The sequence below is a fragment of the Ambystoma mexicanum genome, chromosome 13, assembly GCF_040938575.1.
Source record: "Ambystoma mexicanum isolate Mex_15411 chromosome 13, UKY_AmexF1_1, whole genome shotgun sequence".
Classification (NCBI taxonomy): domain Eukaryota; kingdom Metazoa; phylum Chordata; class Amphibia; order Caudata; family Ambystomatidae; genus Ambystoma; species Ambystoma mexicanum.
In genome coordinates this window covers 329,999,791-330,019,242 of record NC_090938.1, presented here as the reverse complement: position 1 = coordinate 330,019,242, position 19,452 = coordinate 329,999,791, and the positions used below count along the sequence as shown (strand labels likewise).

General features: G+C 46.0%; 1 protein-coding gene across 5 annotated transcripts in view; it reads left to right on the top strand.

Moving 5' to 3' along the window:
• The window catches only part of LOC138521188 (leukotriene B4 receptor 1-like), a 353,093-nt gene that overhangs the window by 259,773 nt on the left and 73,868 nt on the right, over positions 1–19,452 (top strand). For 2 of the 5 annotated variants that reach the window (XM_069633819.1, XM_069633820.1), the window contains exon 2: positions 4,215–4,384. The exons of 2 other annotated variants lie outside the window; for them this stretch is intronic. The gene's annotated coding sequence lies outside the window, so the exon portion shown is untranslated. Of the gene's footprint in view, positions 1–4,214; positions 4,385–5,994; positions 7,397–19,452 lie in introns of those variants that run through there. One more of the 5 variants, XR_011282965.1, reaches the window with a different exon arrangement.

Genomic DNA, 19,452 nt, shown 5'->3' with positions numbered 1-19,452 from the left:
CCTATGTTGTCCAATATTTGATTGCTGCATTCAGCCTTATGCTGCCCATTACCTGATTGCTGCATTTAGCCCCATGTTGCCCACTATTTGATTTCTGCATTTAGCCTTACACTGCCGACTATTTGATTGCTGCATTTAATAAGTATGCTGTAGTTTGATTGGCCTAGCTTGCTCTCTGCTCTACTTGCCTCAAACACTATGTACTTTTATTTGCCAACCCGAGTCTATCTGGCCGTAATCATCAACCTGACAGCTCTACTTATTACCACTGTCTATGTCACCATGCCCTCCATACTGCCCCCAGAAGACGTAGCAGCCTCTCCTATGCAACATAGTTTTAAATCCCCATGCAACATAGCACAGAGAAACTACAGACTCCGTGCACGATTACCCAAAATATTCGAACCCGTCAATAAATATAATATTAACCTAGATCACCTTTGACCCAAACTACTTCCCCCCTTGGAAACCACGCCTCCTCCTAGCCCCAAGCCTCGCTCTAAAAGAAATAAGACCACTGCCAACCCACATGCCACCGTTAACTTGCGCCCTATGCCACAGCTAGAACCTGACCTCAAAGGCACATTAATCAATGCTAGATCCATAGTCGCCCATGCTACAGACATAGCAGACACTATCCTGGAAAATGACCTTGATTTCATCGCCATCACGGAATCCTGGCTCCACAAGGAAGCAGGTCCAGCACTAACGTTAGCAGTCCCAGACAATTACACCATCCTTAGAGCTGACAGACTAGATTCACGAGGTGGAGGAATAGCGATTATCACCAAAACTATTCTCTCTATGAGAATCACCTCAACACCTAAACTAAAATCTTGTGAGTCACTATCCATTAAACTACCCAACGCCAACTCCCAATCCTTAAATATCCATCCCCTTTACAGACCCACAGGCCCGATCAGCACCTTTAATGAAGATATTACTACTGTTATCTCAGAGAAGTAAAACAATTCCTCACAAACTCTAGTGCTAGGAGACTTCAACCTAGGGTATGATGATATTAATGATCACGAGGCTACTTCTGTAGCTAACATCCTGCCAGAATTAGGTTTCACTCAGAAAGTGAAAACGTCCACCCACACCAAAGGGAGAACTCTAGATTGGATTGCCAGTCACAACTGCAACCTCTCCATTACATCCATCTCCCCTCAAATATGGAATGACCACCACCTAATCTCCTTTACTTTCAATACTAATAGACCTACTGCACCAATATTTCCTCTCGCCTTACCGACATTAACTAGAAACAAGAAAAATATCACAGCTGACAATATCCTACCCCATATCCTACCTAATCTCAACTCCTTACCAGACCGTACTGACCCAGGCTCACTAGTGGAGGAATTTAATAATGCTATGACTACCGCTCTCGACAGCATTGCTCCACTAAAACTTGGGAATAGCAAACTGAAAAAGCATCTCAACTCTTGGTTTACACCCCACCTAAAAAACCTAAGATTGCAGAAAAGAAAATGCGAAACGGCATGGAATCTACTTCCCACTGTAGAAAATAAAACCAATCTAATAAGTATTTCAACGCAATACAAAAAGGATATCATCTTGGCCAAACAAGATACATATAACAACAGGATTACACAAGCCAACTCTAGCATGAGGGAGCTCTTCTCTATTCTAAAAGAATTGGAAACCCCAATTGCAGTACAGGATGACTCTATTAAAGATAAAACCTGGTGTACTGACATTCAATTTGCACTAACTAACAAAGTGGCCAACCTCCAAATTAAAATTGTTCTAAAGAAAGCCTCACTATCAGCTCAAACCCAAACTCTCCCGAACAAAATACCAAAGTCTAAACCCAAAGAACTTACTCAATTTAACTTCTGTAAAGTCTCAGTGATCAAGGTAGAGAAAACGATTCTTGCGCTTAAACCATCCAATTGCAAAGGTGACCAATGCCCAGCACTGATCAAGGACGCTGCTAGAGATTTAGCCCCTTCCATCACCAAACTTATCAACGCCTCCTTCACCACTGGCACCATCCCGCGCAACCTAAAGGAATCTTGGGTACTCCCTCTTTTGAAAAAACAAACACTGGACCGCAACATACCCACAAGCTACAGGCCCATCACCACGGTGCCATTCCTACTAAAAATCCTAGATAAGGTAGCATACACCCAAATTCAAAAATTCCTTGAGGTGAACCTTCTCTTAGGCGCTCGCCAATCTGGTTTCCAACATCAATATGGCACAGAGACAGCCCTTATCGATTTAAAGGCCCAAAAAGATTCACTAAGAGATGAGGGAAAATTAGCACTTCTCCTCCTACTAGACCTCTCAGTTGCCTTTGACTTGGATAACCATGAAGTCCTGTGTAAACACTTGGACTCAATGGCCCACTTCTCAAAGGAAGCTATAGTCTGGATACAGTCTTTCCTTAGTGACAGGACTATGAGGGTCTTCTTCTCATCGACGGCAGCAGACCCGACACCTATTACTTGTGGAGTGCCCCAGGGATCATGCGTCTCGCCAACACTCTACAATATCTTCAACAAGCCACTCTTTGATGATCTTGACAATATGGGTATAACCTATACCGTAGTCAACTACGTAGACAATACCCAGATTCTCCTACCGCTTACTGGGGATTATGGGGAAGATCTGGCTATGGTTAACAGAGTCTATAGCATCATTCAGGCATGGATGGCCAACCAAGGCCTATGTCTGAACGATGACAAAACAGAGCTCATCATCCTGGGCACCGCAGCTCGCATCTCAAAACTCATCCTTAATTACTCGGCATTCATTATTGATGGGAATACTATCAAGGTGGCCAGAGAAGTAAAAAGCATAGGTTTTTATCTCGACTCAACCTTATCCCTTACCAAACAGGTAAACTCATTGGCCTCCTCTACGGCCTACACATGTAAATTAATACGAGCCGGAAAACAATTCCTATCAGTTGACAGTTGCTTAATCCTATCCAGAGCCCTCATCCTATCAAAACTTGATTATTGTAATGCTCTCTACATACAGGCAAACAAACAAACCATCAACAGAATACAAGTGCTCCAAAGTAATGCACTTAGGGCTGCCTTAAGTATTCCTAGAAGAGTACACATCTCTGAAATAAGAAGGAAACACAAATGGCTCTCCACCCAAGAAAAAAATTAACCTTAAATCGGCCTCCCTCATCATAAATGCTTAAACAACAAAGCCCCTCGTTTACCTAACAGAACGATTTATCAGATAAAACTCCATCAGACCGCCAAGAACAGCCAGCCCCAACTGTCTTCTAGTGCCCAGATTTAAACTGGCCACTATTGAAGGGCCCAGCTTCCCAGTTAGGGCAGCACAATTGTGGAACTCCCTACCTCACACACTTAGATCTGAAGAAACATTTAACAAATTCAAAAAGAACACAATTAAATGGCTCATTGAGAAAGATATGTAACATACACTCTCCTACTGCACTAACCTAGCCTTGCCTGCATGTAATGTACCTAGGATATAGACTTGCCAATATGTGAACGTCTGCTAAATGATGATATGTTGTCTACATATGCATACCGTTATACATGTAATACTGTTTTACCCTCATCCTGCTACGCCAAAGAAAATGTGTTTTTACCTTTTGCTCTGTAACTTCTGTAACTAAGCTGCAAGCTCTCTTTTCACCTGCGCCCTGATACCTCTGGGTCCGGCGCGCACAATAAATAAACAAACAAACAAACAAACAAACCTTCTATTGGCCACTGGGCCAACCCACCCTCTTCCTCTCAGAATGGGACTACTTGGCATCTTCTCTCCTTTCCTCCTCCTCCCAACTCCTCTTTTTGGAGATCTCAACATCCAACTTGACTCTTCTGACTCTTCAGCTGCTTTTTGCAACCTCTGCTACTCGCTCTCTCTCTCTCCATCCTACCTTCTTGTCCGACACACATTGCCGGACACACCCTGGATGCTCTTATCTCCACAGACATTCCTCTCTCTATTCCTCTTACCACGCCACTCTCATGGTGGACTGATCACTCTCTTCTCTCCTCTCACTTAAAGCTTTCCTCTCCTTTAGCAATGGCACACCCTGCACTGCCTCCAACCTTCAAGGTCATCTGACCCATGAAAAAAGTGTAAGTGGCTGCCTTTGCCTCCACCTACTCTCCTCCTCCTCTTCTTGCAGCTGACACCCACCCTGATACAGCCCTCTTTAAATTTCACCTTTGCATCTCCAACAGCCTTGACATCCTTGCCCCTGTCATGAGTGTTCGACTGAATCCTGCCAAAGAGTGCACCTCTTCGTACGACTCCAACCTCGCTGACCTCAAACACAAGTGCAGGGAAGCGAAACGGAAATGGGGATCTTCAGGCGCCCCTCTGACAAGCTGGCCTGCCATCTTCTGCAAAGGTAATATAGACTCTGCATCCGGTACAAAAAAGAGTCCATATTCAAGCCTGCATCTGTGCGGCATCCAACAACACAGCCAAACTTTTCAAAGTCTGTAAAGAACAGGCCAATCCTACTGGAGCCTCTTTCTCTACCGCACCCACCCAGGCCCTTTGCTCGGCCATGGCTGCACACTTCACCACCAAAACACAGGACATCTTGTCTTCTATCTCCTCTGCACCTACTTGTGTACCATCATCTCCTGGCCCCTCCTCATCTGCCCCCACCACTCCCCTTCTTCTCTCCTACCTCTCCCCTGTCACACCCTAGGGGGTTTCTAGACAAGTCCGGTTTATGAAAGCTTCTTCCCAACAGGTGGACCCCTGCCCCTACAAAACCATCAAGGACAACATTGACTCACTAGCTCCAGCCTTGGCAGAGCTCTGCAGCCTCTCCTTTGCCACTGGAATCTTCCCCACCTCTCACAAGCACTCTCTTGTGCACCCTCTGCTTAAAAAACCCTCTACTGACCCTACTATTCCGGCTAACTATCGCCCGATCTCCATCACTCTTTTCCTGGGAAAACACCTGGGGAAGTTGGCTATCTCTCAGTTTACCCTTCATACTGAATTTGTTGGTTTCTCCATGACCATCAGTCTGGCTTTAGAGCATCCAGAGGCAGGGAAACTGCTCTTCTAAACACCTGTGAAGACCTGCTCTCAAACTTTGACTCTAGCTCTCCCTCTGTCCTCATTCTTTAAAACCTCTTCTCTACTTTCGATACGGTAAACCACAACATCCTGAGCTCCCATCTCCATGAGACCCTGGCAATCAATTACCCATGATTGCCTTCCTCGGTAAGGGCAGTAGTGCCACCCATTGTAAGAACACTTATTTGGACGTTATCAACAATTGGGCTCTGGCGGTGACATCTTCTTCCTCCAATACAGATTCCCTTATGCAGCATCCAGGAGGTCACTGGTCAGGCCTAGAGACCCAAGCTAGTCCTCACTGATGAGGCCCAACAAGGCAGAAGCGTGTCTGGGGATGCTTGTGGTCTCGTGCAGAAGGGATGTGACCTAGAAGTTTGGGCTGGACTGCCCCTTTTGGGGTGGAACCAATTTTGATTGGCATATGATCTTTCCCCTTCTCTAATTGCTTGGCAGGGGAAGAACAATGGTCTGCAGGGTTAACCAGAACAATGCCAGAGGGGAAGATTAACTCTAAACCTTCCAGCCATCCCCTCTTGTGTTTTGCACTGTTGAGGAGCCTCGGTTTCCATCTCCCTGTTATGGATTCAGGCTGGGGCAGGCTCAACAATCAGTCCTTGCCTCAGGCCTGAGACTGGCATGGAGAGGGATGAGTGACGAGCCTTAAGGTCCACAGTGTGTCCCTGGGGAACTATGAAGGATGGGACACCATATCAGTCTCCTTTATGACGTGTACATGAGTGAGTGCAAGGGCACTGATTGCCTTCAGCCCTGGCCCCTGCACAGTCCTACGAAATGCTTACAAAATTGGGTACTCCTGTTTTTTTGGTATCGGGGGTCAACACTGTCAAATGGGAGACTTATATAGCAAAAAATATATATGTGTTTTAAAACAAGTTTTTTTAATTTTTCTTTTTTTAGAATGTGTAATAAGGAAGTTTGAAAACTGGGGAAGTATAAACTTCACATCAAAATCAAACTGTCCTGAAGACGGCTTTAACTAATAAGACCAACAGCACTGTGAGGGTGAACTGTATGTGTCAACATGGCTGAAACGTATGTCAACTATAATCGAGGAAACTGTTAATAACTGTTTTTTCTCCTTCTCAATCCAAATCAAGTGCTACAGAGGTGTTTTTGTGAATTTACAACTCTATTTACATCTCTCAAACGATCATGTCCAGTAGAACAGAGAGACTGTATATAAATATTTAAGTAAATATAGTCTACTCTTTGAATACATTGTCACATTCATTCATGCAGCAATGACCATGGCCTTTGATGCCAGATCCTTCCTTCAATTTGAAAACCAATAATACTAACTAACGGTATTTTGAAACTGTTTTTCCCTTGTTGTATGTGTTTTGTGATTCTTTCACTGTATGGTACAATGTATTGTCACTTTGAAGAATGTAAGTTGTTTTGCACAGGTTTAAACAAGTCTTTTTCAGATGAATATATAGGACCTTTGATTGGAGGCCTCTTTGTAGTTTTTCTATGGTTAAATATGTTTTAAAATAAATAAAAATGCTGCATGAATAGTGGTTGTAACAATCTTTGATGGAACTAGATTGGCTTTTTCTGATCTGTTGAGTCTCAGGGACTAAAGAAAGAGGTAGTCGGCCCGTTCCCCCCTTTTTTGCAGTCCTATGAAAGACATTAGTCATACCACTTGTCTTAATAATTGTTAAGGATCCAAATAATTGTGTAAATGTACTACAAATCATACTGTGAATGAAGGATAGCACAGGGGCAACGCCCTGGTCTTGGAAGCAAGACCACACAGAGCAACAGAGGTTTGAATCGCAGATCGGTGCTTAGAAATTAGGTATTTTATTAGGCGTGTTATAAAAAAAATTAAAATAAATAAATAATAGCTGCATCAAGTTTTGTTGTTAAGGTCTAGTTAGAAAGCAATCTATTAATCAAGGGGCAATAGTAATTCATGGTATCAGCACCCCATGCGACATGCATTGGGGTTGTATTGTGCTGCATTATGTATCCTTTTTATGCTTTTATGTATTTTACGTGTGCGTATTGAAAGTGAATGTTATGACTTTTTCCATGTTTATTGTGAAATTGATTTTGTTATTGTTTTAATCTATTGCTGAAAGACTTATATCGAATAAAGCTAAAGCGTTGTGTGGTAATGATGAATATGTTTAGATTCTTTGCAAATCCAAAGGCTACATTGTAAAAGGCACTCAGTTCATAATGCAAACACACGACACCCTTGCAGCCGAGTGACAATAATATTCTCTGCAAGCTTTAAAAGAAATATAGGTTTTACCTTAGACGAACTCGAAAGGTTTGGCCTTGACTGTATAGGAAGAGTGCAAGAAATTCAGCCATTTACAGAAGAAACTTATCCTGGGACCTAATCTTGAATTGCAGCCAATTATGAACCACCCCTGGGAGTACCCAGGTGCCCAGTCTCTTCCCAGTAGTGACAATAACCCCACCGTGCCTATTTATTTGTGATAAACCCCAGCGAACTACGTACGTATCCTATAGATGTGCTTCCAATCAGTGTTGTGGCACAGAGATTTACATTTTCTTAAATCACGTTCAACAAAATTACTTTTTTTTACCATTTCTTTCATGGGTTCATGAAGCAGAGTCATTTGATGATTGACAATTGTACCAGTCGGTACTTCTAGCTTGCCATTTTGTGTCACCGGTGGTCACAGGGTTTGTGACTGGACCAAAGATTAAACAGCTGGTTTGCACGGTGACCCATGTTTGCGTCTGTGCCTCTTACCCTTCACCACACCGAACCCAGCATTCACTAGGAGATTGCTGAAGGTAAAAGCACTGAACTGGGAGGTTTGATGGAGAAACAACAATGCTCTTTCCTCTCCCCCCACACCTGGCAATGCACAGTTGCCCGAAATGTAAGAGGCAGACAAGTGGAAGAGGGCAGAGCCTAATATATGACATGTGAGGATATTATATGATAAGTTATTTATAACATGCTTAATACCCAGAGATTTCTAAGCGCGGACCCAGGGATTGAACCTGTGTCACTTCATGTCGTCCTGCTTGCAAGGCGAGCACGTTGCCAATGAGCTATCCTCCCGAGACAAATGGCAAATACTGGTTGCTTTAATTGTTACAATTTTGCATTTGAAGCTTTGCTTTGCAAATAAAGGCAGCAGCTTGATATGCAGGGTGATTTTTATCATAGGAGGAGTTATGAAGCAATTGGGGTTGCACTTGCTGTAGCACATGATTGGAGCAACTGGATGTCTTGGTCTATTTTATTTATTTCATTTTATTTTTTACATTTATAAAGCATGCAAGCGACCCTCGGACATTGTGGCGCTGTTACAAGCAGGGTTTACTTAGTTATAAGAACACAGAGGAAGAGACAGAATGGCAATACAGCCTGTCTGTGGTTCATGGTTACAATGAACTTAGTACCAGACAGGTAATAGTTACTAGTGTTGTCATTGTTACAAAGGGTGGGGGCTTAGCGGTTCAGTGGTTACAGGGGAACCAAAAACAACTCATACATTGTGGGTGCAGATATCTGGGTGAACCTGGGAGTATGATGCAGACTAGTTAAAGAGTATCGTTTTGAGTGCTTTGCGGAAGGACAGGTGGGAGGTCTTGTTCCTTAAGGTAGTAGGGAGGGCATTTCATTGTTTTGGAGCTAAGAATGGGAAGCTGGAGCCACCCGATTTGGCCCTTTTGAAAATGGGATGTTTAGCTGGTTATGATATGATATCATATTTTATTTATATAGCACTCATACACAAGTGTTTCAGAGTGCAGCCAAGCAAAGGGAGGGGAACAAGGGAGAACAAAAACAACAATCTTACTAGGGCCAGTGACATTAAGAACGTGCAAGTGCGTGGAAAAGGGAAAAAGGGAGAAAGTACGTGGAAGGGGGAAAGTGGAAAGTGCGGAACAGAGGAGAGAGCAGAATAAATAATAAGTGCAACAAATAAATAAATAAAGGTAGTAAAAAGTGGTAGTGCAGCCAGCAGTGGCAAGTGTATGATTAGTCAGATAGGGTAAATCTGATAAGTGCAGAAGAACTGTGGACTGTATGGGTACAGATACAGATCCCAGTGCAAGGGGTGGCCAGGAGGCAGTGCAGGAGAGAGGCAGGGTGAGCAGGTACCTGGGACCAAAGGACAAAGGGTGGCCAGGTGCACGTTGACAAGAGAGAAAAACAGACCAGCATGGGAGAAGAGGGGCAAAGGCAGAAGCGAAGAGGAAGGTCTTGAGGTGCTTCCGGAACCAGAGATGGTTCTCCTCAAGTTTCAAGGTGGCGGGAGGCTTTTCCAAAGGGAGGCCCTAGCTGAAGACAGAGATCTGCCCCCAGCTCGTTTCTTTGAAAAAAGACTGACCCAGAGGGTGTTAGAAGTAGAGGAGCGAAGGGCTCGACAGGGGAGGTATTTACGGAGGGATAGTTGAAGGTATTTTGGACTCAGGCCCCAGAAAGCCTTGTGGACAATGTAGAGGGTTTTAAATGTGATCCTTGCATCCACTGGGAGCCAATGAAGGGATTTCAGAGCTGGAGAGATATGATCCCAGGGCTTGAGGCAAAGGACAAGTCTCCCAGTCCTGTTCTGGATTAGTTGTAAAGGGCGGTGAGTGGAGGCAGGTAGATTTAGAAAGAGGCTGTTACAGTAGTCCAACCTAGAGAAACCAGAGCTTGGGAGACAGTGAGCATCTGAGGGAAGGAGAGGAAAGGTAGAGTACCTCTAAGGAGGTGAAGTAAGACGTTTGACTTTTTATAGACGTCAGAGATGTGTGGAGAAGGAAAGTGTGGCGTCAAAGATGAACCTGAGATTCTAAGCCTCACAGGTAGGGGTAGGGGGAGGGCCAAGGGAGGCCGGCCAGAGAGTGAGGGGAAAAGATGGTGAAGGTGTACCAATGAGGAGGATCTCAGCCTGTTGGCATTTAGACAAAGATCATTGGCGGCACACCAATTTTGAATGGCCACTAGGCTATTGGAGATGAAGGAAGGAGAAGAGGTGTCTGACGGAAGCCTGGAAATGAGTTGGGTGTCATAAGCATAGCACTGGAAGTTTGATCAGAAAATGGAAATGCAGTAGGCGTGAGTTGCCAGGTATTGGTTGAAAAGCCAGGGTGGGAGGTTAGACTCCTGGGGAATACCACAGTTAGAGAGGGAGATGGAGGATAGGAAGGACCCAAGTTGAACCTGGGAGGGTTGATCAGAAAGGAAAGAGGTCAGTCAGCCCAGAGCCCGATCGATGATACCCAGGTTGTCAAAAAGACGATTGAGCAAGATGGTATGTTTGGCCGTGTCGAAAGCCGAGGAGAGATCTAGTAGATTGAGAACAGAGGGAATGTTAGAATCAAGGTTGGAGAGCAGATCTTCACAGATGTTCAGGAGAGCAGTTTCCGTGCTTCTGGCAGCTCTGAATCCAGATTGGTGGTCATGGAGAGAGCCAACAGAGTCGGAATGAAGGTTAAGCTGGGAGATGGCCAGCTTTTCCAGGAGCCTCCCCAAAAAAGGGAGTAACTGAAATTGGGCAATAGTTAGCTGGACAAGAGGGCTTAGATGTGGGTTTCTTGGGGAGAGGATGCACAGGGAAGTGCTGTAGAGGGGTGGGGCAAGATCCACAGGCAGATTAATGGTTACCAAAATTGTCAAGGGCCATAGCGAGGGTATCAATGTGGTCTTTAATGGTTTTAGAGGAACAGGGATGGACCTGTTTTGATGCGGCTTTCATAGATCGAACTTGTCTAGCAACCTCATCCGGGAGAAAAGAGAAAAGCAGGAGAAAGCGGATGGGGGTGGCTGAGGGAGGGTCAGCAAGCCGGGACAGAGAGGGGAGAGGAGGGGGGCGGAGGAGAGGTTTGACAAGATGTGCTGGGTTTTGGATTTGAAGTGAGAGGCAAGTTGGAGTAGTAAAAATGTTTGGGTCTGGAGGAGCTGGCACAGATTACTTTTTCTGAGTGTTAGGGGGATGTGAGTAAACGGTATTTGTGGGTTATGGCTAGGGTCTTGAATATGATGCGTTCTTTGACTGGCAACCAGTGTGCCTCCCGCCTAGCATCAGAGATATGCTCCCTCTTGGGAATGTTCAGTGCGGCTCTGAGGTCATTATTTTGGACAATTTGTCGTCTGGTGAAATTTTTAGCTGAGGTGCCTGCCAGAAGAACGTTGCAGTAATCAAGTTTTGCCCCAATAGTGGCTCTTGCAATTGAGAGACAGTTCTGAGTGGACATGTAGGGTTTAGCTGCATTGATCAGTTTGGTTGTCAATGAACCCGAGGAGGCAATGGTGCTGACCTGTTGTGTCATGGAGAGTGTGGAATCAAGGTATACCCCAGAGTCTTTACTGATTTTGAGACAGTGATTTGTGTGTTGTCTATGATGAAGGTGCTGTATTGTTTGTTAAGTTTATTGAGTGTTTCCTTGGGGCCATCCAGGAGGATTTCAGTTTTGTCTCTGTTGAGGCAGAGCTTGGATGGTGGCATAAGTCTTGTGCAGTGTCTCTGCATCTTTTTCATATGAGCCAGAAAGAGGGAGGAGGACCTGTGTGTCATCCGCATAGTTTGTGCATGCTATGCCGAGATCGTCCAACTTGTTAAAGAGGGGTTTGGTGAATATATTGTACAGGATGGGTGAGGTGCATGAGCCCTGTGGGACTCTGCAGTGAATGGTAGTTTGTGCTGCGCAAGCTTGATCTGAGAAAACCTTCATGGCTCTCCCTTCGAGGAAGGAGGTGATCCAGGTAGTTGCTTCGGGTGTTTCGGGGGGGGGGGGGGGGTGAATTGGGCTGTGTTTGTGAGATGTCTGCAAAGAGTCTTATGGTCCACAAGGTCAAAAGCTGCAGATTAGTCCAGAAGGGGGAGAAGAGCTGGTTTGCCTTTGTCCATAATTTCCATTAGTTATTTTTTTAGATCAAATAGGGTGGATTCAGTTCCATGGCCTGGGCGGAAACCTGATTGCCTCAACCCTAGGATGCTATTAGATTCAAGGAATTGCTGTATGTGGGCGTATGCAGCTTTGTCCAGAATTTTTTTGCAGGAACGGTACAGTGGTTATGGGCCAGTAGCTGGTCAGTAAGCAGGGGTCTAGAGCTGTTTTTTCCAAGAGGGGGCATACCCAAGCCTCTTTAAGGCATGGTGGGACAATGTCAGAAGCAAAAGAAACATGTATGAATGCTGTCAAGAATGGTGCTAGGGTATCTGCACAGTCTTTGATGACAGATATCACCCTTGCAATTGGGGGGTTTTGATGTGTTTAAGGAGGGCTAATACTTCAGTTTCTGAGACATCTCTGAAGGAGAAGATTGGCTTTTCCTGCGTGTGGGTGTTTATTGTGGGTGAGATGGTCGGGTCAGACTTAGGCAATGCATTGTGGTGAGAACTAATTTTGCTAGTGGCGGGCGTAGCAAGTTCTCTGAATATGGCAACCATGTCTTTTGATTCAGATTTGGCATTCGTAGTTCTTGTATTGTAGAAGGAGGATTTAGCTAGGATAATGCTTTTTTGTATTGAGTAGAAATGTTATTGTATTTTTCTTTAGTGGAGTCTTGTGAATTAGTTTGCCACTTGGTAAGTGTGCTGCGCTTGAAGGTGTGCAGTTCCAGAAGATCTGCAGTGTACCTGGAGTTTGCGTGTTTTGTCACTTTGACTTTCTTTCTTTCTAGAGGTGCTATAGTGTCAACTGCATTTATGAGCGTGAGATTATACAATTCAGCTAGGACCAAGGAGTCATTAGAGAAAAGAGGCTTTGGTTAGTTTATGGGAGCTCCTGGATAGAGCTGTTGGTGAAGGAGTGTTGGGTTTAGTGGCTTTGGTAGAGGTAGGGATGGAGGTGTGGATCAAATATTGGTCAGTCCAGGGGCACGGGGTGTTGGAGCTGATATCAGCTGTGCAGTTGTGGTCTGCCACCCAGTCGAGGATGCGTCCTTTGGAGTGAGTGGGGTTAGTGACTTGTTGCGGAAATCCCAGGTCCTGGAGTGCCTTTGCGAGGGACGTGACTTGCTTGTCTTTGGGGTCATTAAGGCCGAGATTTATGATACCCAGTAGGATGGATTTGGTACTGGTTTTTAGGTTCTCACCTAGTAGATTGAGTAGGTTTTCTTGAAAGTCTAGTAGCGGGTCTGTCTCATTTATGGGAGGCTTTACTTGGCATAAGATGGCAGAACTAGGATTTTTGAGGCAGCACTTGGCATATAATTACAGCACTTGGACAAGTTTGGCTGTTGATCTAGGGTGAAACGTCTTAAGTAAAAAAGGCGACAATGTAGAGGGCCACCTGTTAAAGACAGCCTCTGTAAGGTCCCACTCCCTCTTCCCCTTGTCCATTTTAGGGCATCACCCACACTCTCTTTTCTGCTCTGCAGCACCTCCCCCTCTGGCCCTGCATTCTCCTGCTCCTGTCACTTACCTCACTGGACCCTACTCCATCCTTGATTCCAGTCACCAGTCCAATGGCCTGAAGAGTGAGGTACTGTGCGCCGACCTATGCGCGACAATCTTTTGTGTATCCCCAATCAGGCTAGATATCTGGAAACTGCTATCGGTGGCTGTACCTTACATACGATGGCCAAACCTTGCATGCATGCCCACAAATGGCAGAAGAAGGCATTAACTAGCCATATGAGGCTGGCGTGGAAAGCAGACGTGGGACTCGAAACTTGGGTCAAGCTAGCTCGACAAATCTGTAATACCAGAAGCTGCGGGTGCACACTAAAGCGAACAGCACAACATTCCCAAGCAACCCAAAACGTCTTTCCCTCGCCCCTTTCGCAGCAGCTTTACTATAGTTCCAACACGTTGACTTTGAATCACAAGAGGAGGATTCCCGGCTAACAGGGAAGTTACCCAATAGATTCAATAGATTTCTATGTAGAATCAGGTGAACCTAGTCACTAAAGGTCACAACCTCGGTTTCCAGGAGATAATCAACATGGGTGTGTACTACTAGTCTAATTATCAGCATTTGATCGCAGTTACTATGATCTAACATACGTAAATATGCTTTTGATGAACTTAGCAAAGTTATGTGCCCTTTGCCCTAGGAGCAGAATGCAAATGTGCAAATCAGTATAGTGTTAGTGACCAGGTTTCGTTTCTCCATTATGAAAGCAAATATATAATTCGACATGGAATCCTTCCTAAATTACACCTAATCTAACACTTAGGGCCTCATTGCACGGACGGCGGTGGACCAAGGTGCTATTAGCACCTTGGTCCATGCCGGTAAAATTCCGGCACCGCCTTGGTGGAAAGGGGAATTACCGCCCTATTACAAAGTTGGTGGGGCGGTAATTCCCCCTTCCCCCATTGCCCTTCCCCATTTTTGCCCCATAGGGTATAATGGGAATGGGGAAGGTGCTAATTACGGCACCGCAAATTGCGGTACCGTAATTAGCTCCCTGGTCCCTTTGCGGGTTGGTTTTTAACGCCTGCAAAAAGCAGGCGTTAAATTCTCCAACCCGCAAAGGCACCTCGTAGTAAGGCGGTAAGGGTTTACCGGTACCGGTAAAATACCGGTACCGGTAAACCCTTACCGCCTACCGTTTGATGAGGCCCTAATTCATATAAAGAACTAGTCTTTTCTTAAATCAGTATGCTTCTATGGTTAACAAAGGAATTCACTGGCCCTCATTACGACCCTGGCGGAGTTCGTGGTGCAATATGCACCATGGAGCACGGCGGAAAGCTGCCGATACCGCCATGGGGGTTGGCGGATTTACCGCCCCATGCCGACCTTGGCGGGGCGGTAAATCCCCAATCCCCATTTTGCCCTTCCCCATTCCCATTTTTGCCCCATAGGGTATAATGGGAGTGGGGAAGGCGTTAATTACGCCACCGTAAAATACGGTGGCGTAATTAACAACAAGGTCCCGTAGCGCCATGGATTTCTCCGCCTGGTAAAACCAGGCGGAAAACGGCGCCATGGCGCTACGGGAACTCGTAGTAGGGCGGACGGGTCCGCCGCGAATACCGCTGGCGTAGACCCACTCCGCCAGGGTCGTAATGAGGGCCACTGACAGTTACGCAGTTACGTTTCACATCAACTTCCTTTAGGAATGAATTCTATGTGTTTGCGTTTTTCCTTCACATGGCTATCCTTGCATATGAAGGCAGAGTCCATGTGTTATGCTGGCTCTGCTTGGTATACTCCTGCGATGCCATGACTCCACCGATGTCACATTGAGGCAGGACATAAGCTCAACATATGGTTGGTAGCTAAAATAGTCTTTTTGTCCGCTATAGTAACTATTATATTAATTATTCTATGTTTAAAACTTCTGTGATGCCCCATCCATGTATGTGATCTGCCTGAAGGGCAAAGTCCTTTAGCTTCTGTGATGGCATTGGGACACAGAACATCTCATGTTACTTGCTGCAATGTCATTTCCACTTCCTCTGGAATATTGGTACTTTGATGGCCCTGTGCTTAACTGAATGAAATCATTTTGGGAAGACCTTTGCAAACGGATTAACATTCGAAGGCTTGCCTCCAGGTATTCATATCTTGAAAAACCTTATTATCAGTAAATACATCCTCCAACGGACACTTCAGCATGAGGCGCACGGCTAGGGTGTTTATATGTTCATGGGAAAAGTACATTGTTTTACCGAAATGTACAATAATTTTACAAGTATGGGACTCTAATGCTGGTCTCTGACAGAGTTGTATATTTAATGGCCGCATGATGGTAGCATTGTCCCACTGAACACCTTGGCTCACGAAAAGTTTTTTTTTTTTTAGGGAGTAAAAAACGTAACACCCATAACTAATTGGAGAATTCTTTACGATTCAAAAAATAAATTTCAGCTCTAAACAGATATCTTTTTGTAATCAACACATCTTTGCAGGTAGTAATTCAAACGAAAAGATGGCTCCAATATGCGTTTTGTTTAAAAGAGACGGGTGCACTGCTTATCCACAGGGTTGCTACACGTATTAAGTAATCATATCACATTTTTGCATGCCACTTCATGCTTGTTCCTCCCACTTCTACGACTGTTATCATTACCCAGTGTAACTGTACTCTGACATTGGCCCTCATTCCGAGGTTGGTGGTAGTCATGGTGCTATTTGCACCATGACTGCCACCAATAACGGGTCCGGCACCGGTATAGTTCAATGGGGACTTACCGGTGTAGTCCGACCTTTGCGGGACCGGTAAGTCCCCATTGAAAATGCCATTACCAATTCCTATTTGAGCCCCCATAGGGCTCAATGGGGAGGGTGCAAATAACGGGCTCGCGATTGGCAAGCCCGTTATTTGCGCCCTGGTCCCCTAACGGGTCCCATCCAGAACGGCTGGTCAGACCTGCCGTTACTGGTGGGACCCGCTAAGGGACCTCGTAGTAGGGCAGTAAGGGATTACCGGCACCGGTCTCCTTACCGGTGCCCGGTATCCCTTACCGCCCACCTTGGAATACCCCCATTGTGTCAGCACTGCTGGCACACTGCAGGCTGGCCCCCTGTCAGAGTGGAGTGCTCAACCCAGGAGCTGTCCTGACCAAACATGAATATGGCTAGTAGAGAACAATAAAAACCCTCTATTGCATCCTTTCTTAATTGAACAAGGTGTTGAGCGCTATGGTCAGACAGGCTGGATGCGCATGTGCAAGACTAGTGAACCAGGCAGACGCTTTCAAGGGCGCTTTGAGTAGGTTTTGAACTAGGTGTTGGAGAGGTGGAGGGCCAAACTGAGCATGGAGCGATAACAGACTGGGACTCATTACGAGAAGTGCGGAATGGGTTTAACGGCTCCGGTAATGGTGCCGCACCATTAAACCCACTCCGCACTATTACGAGGTCCCCTCGCGGGACCTGCTCTGGACGTCTGGTAAATCCAGACGTCCATAGCCGGTCCCGCGAGGGGACCAGGGAGCTAACAATGGGCCGGTCGTAATCTGCCCGTTGTTAGCCCCCGCACCCATTCCCATTGAGCCCTATGGGCGCTCAAATGGGAATGGGGAAGGACAAGGCCCGGGTTCCCTGAAGGAGGAATTACTGGGCCCTCCAAACTCGGAATGGCCCGGTAGTTCCCCATTCAGGGAACCCGAACCCGGACCCGATTTTGGAGGCAGCCATGGCGCCAATAGCGCCATGGCTATCTCCAAAGTCGTAATGAGGCCGACTGACACTTGTTTTTGTAGTATACAGATATTATGCACACTATGGGCCTCATTACGAGTTTGGAGGTAGCCATGCCCTTAATAAGGGCATGGCTGCCGCCAAACTCGGGCCCGGGTTCCTTGAATGAGGAATTACCGGGCCATTCCAAGCTTGGAGGACCCGGTAATTCCTCATTCAATGTACCCATCCCCATTCCCATTTGAGCCCCCAGAGGGCTCAATGGGAATGGGGAGGGAGCTAACAACGGGCCCGTTAATAACGGGCCCGTTGTTAGCTCCCTGGTCCCCTTGTGAGACCCGCAAACACGTCTGGTCTGACCAGACGTCCAGAGCGGGTCCCTCAAGGGGACATCGTAAAAGGGCGGTATGGGTTTAACGTCGCCAGGACCTTTACCGGTGCCGTTAAACCCATTCCGCCTGGGTCGTAATGAGGCCCTATGTACAGTTATTTGCATATCATTGCAGTGCAGCAAAGTTGTGGGTACTGGGGTGGCGGTGATGATTCCTTATGTATATTTTGTGTCTAGAAGGAGCGTCTGAGGGCAGTTTTGAGGGCTGTTCGAGCAACCATGTGTCTGCTTTCTGGGGATATCGAGTTCCAGATATGGGTTTAAAGGAGGGTGAAGGAGCAGGAGGCCGTGCAGGGGCGGTGACTGCCAGATTGATTTGGGCTTGAGATTGCAGGGTGTCACCGAGCGTAGTGTTGGCCAGCGTTGGGGGGTGGCAGCCCATGACGCATTAGGAAGGCCGGAAAACACATCAGGGGCATGGAGCAGGAGTCTTGGTGGCTGATGTGAAGAATGGAATGCAAGTTTTTTAAAGAATGTTAAGGGAGGAGGGTTTATTTCACTGTCAATGAGGAGCCCCAGATTGTGCGCCAATGGGTCTTGTGTTAAAAGAGGGAAAAAGTAAAGCACGAAAAGGATGAAAAGGAGAAGTATTATTTTAGAAGCTATGATGTAAATAACTTCAGTCTTGGAAGTCTTGAGAATCATGCACATAGTGCCGTCTAGTGGTAGATGGCAGAGAAACAGTTGGATATTGACGAGAATAATTTAGGGATGAAGAGAGGGAAGAAGAGAACTATTAAGGTGCCATCAGCAAATAGATGGTAGGATAAGACACATAAAGAGATTAGATTGCAGAGCAAGGGGGTACAGAGTGGGAAGAGAAGAGGTGCAAGAATGGACCCTTGGGAACACCCACTAGGAGGTGGCTAGGAATGCAGGTGTTGATGTTCCATAGGCTTGCGAAAATTGGACAGATTAGGCACAATCCTGTCTAGGGTAAAATCACATATGCCAATGTTAGATAGGGTGATTATATGAGAGGGGTATTTGACTGTCAAAGAAAATAGAAAAATCCATCATGATGAGAACTGAGAAGAGTTTGGACTTGTGGCAGTAACAAGGAAGTTGTTGACGTGAGTGCCATTTCAGTGTAATGTCTAATGCAGTAAACAGTTTGAAGGTTGTCAAGGAGGCCAGTTTCCTTGAATTATACACTGTTTACTGCATTAGACACTACACTGAAATGGCACTCACGTCACCAACTTCCTTGTTACTGCCACAAAAAAATACTCCAATATTCTAGAACATGTATAATACGGTAAAGGGAGAAGGGTCAATGGAGGTCAACAAAAGCTAAGATTAGAGGCAAGGAAGACAAGGCCAGTGGATTGGGCCAATTTGTGATGGGGTTGGTTCTTGAGGTCTACCAGAGAAATATAACAGGATGAATTTAACCTGAAGACATTGGGTATTATCGATGTTTTGGGGGATTAACCCCAGCTTCCAGGAAGACAATGGTAGCCGCATTTGGGAATGGTTCATGGATGAGGTCAAGGTTACTGTAAAGACTGGAGGGGGGCCTCTGTACTCCTGCTCTCTATACGGCAGAGGAGAGGCGATGAGTGTTCGTTGCCGCAAAGAGTAAATTAAGAACTTTTGCCCAGCAAGGGCATCAGGTCTACGGCGTCTGGCATCGGCGTACGTGACGTGACCACGGCTGGATTCAGTAGCTTTGTCGGCATCTCTGAGGTCTTCAGGTGGCGGGAAACCCACCAGCAGATTCTCCTCGGTCGTCGGCGGCCTTGACTTTCTCCGACAGGACAAATGCAGTTGATGAGGATGAGCAAGGGAGTCCTTGTATCAAAATGTTCTTAGGTAAAAGGAGCACTGTGGTTCCGGTTGGCAACGGTGGTAGGTGACGGTGGATGGCTGTCTCATGCTTTTCTTCATTCTCCTCAGCGATCCCCTTCTCCGGTCAGCAGCCTTTCGTA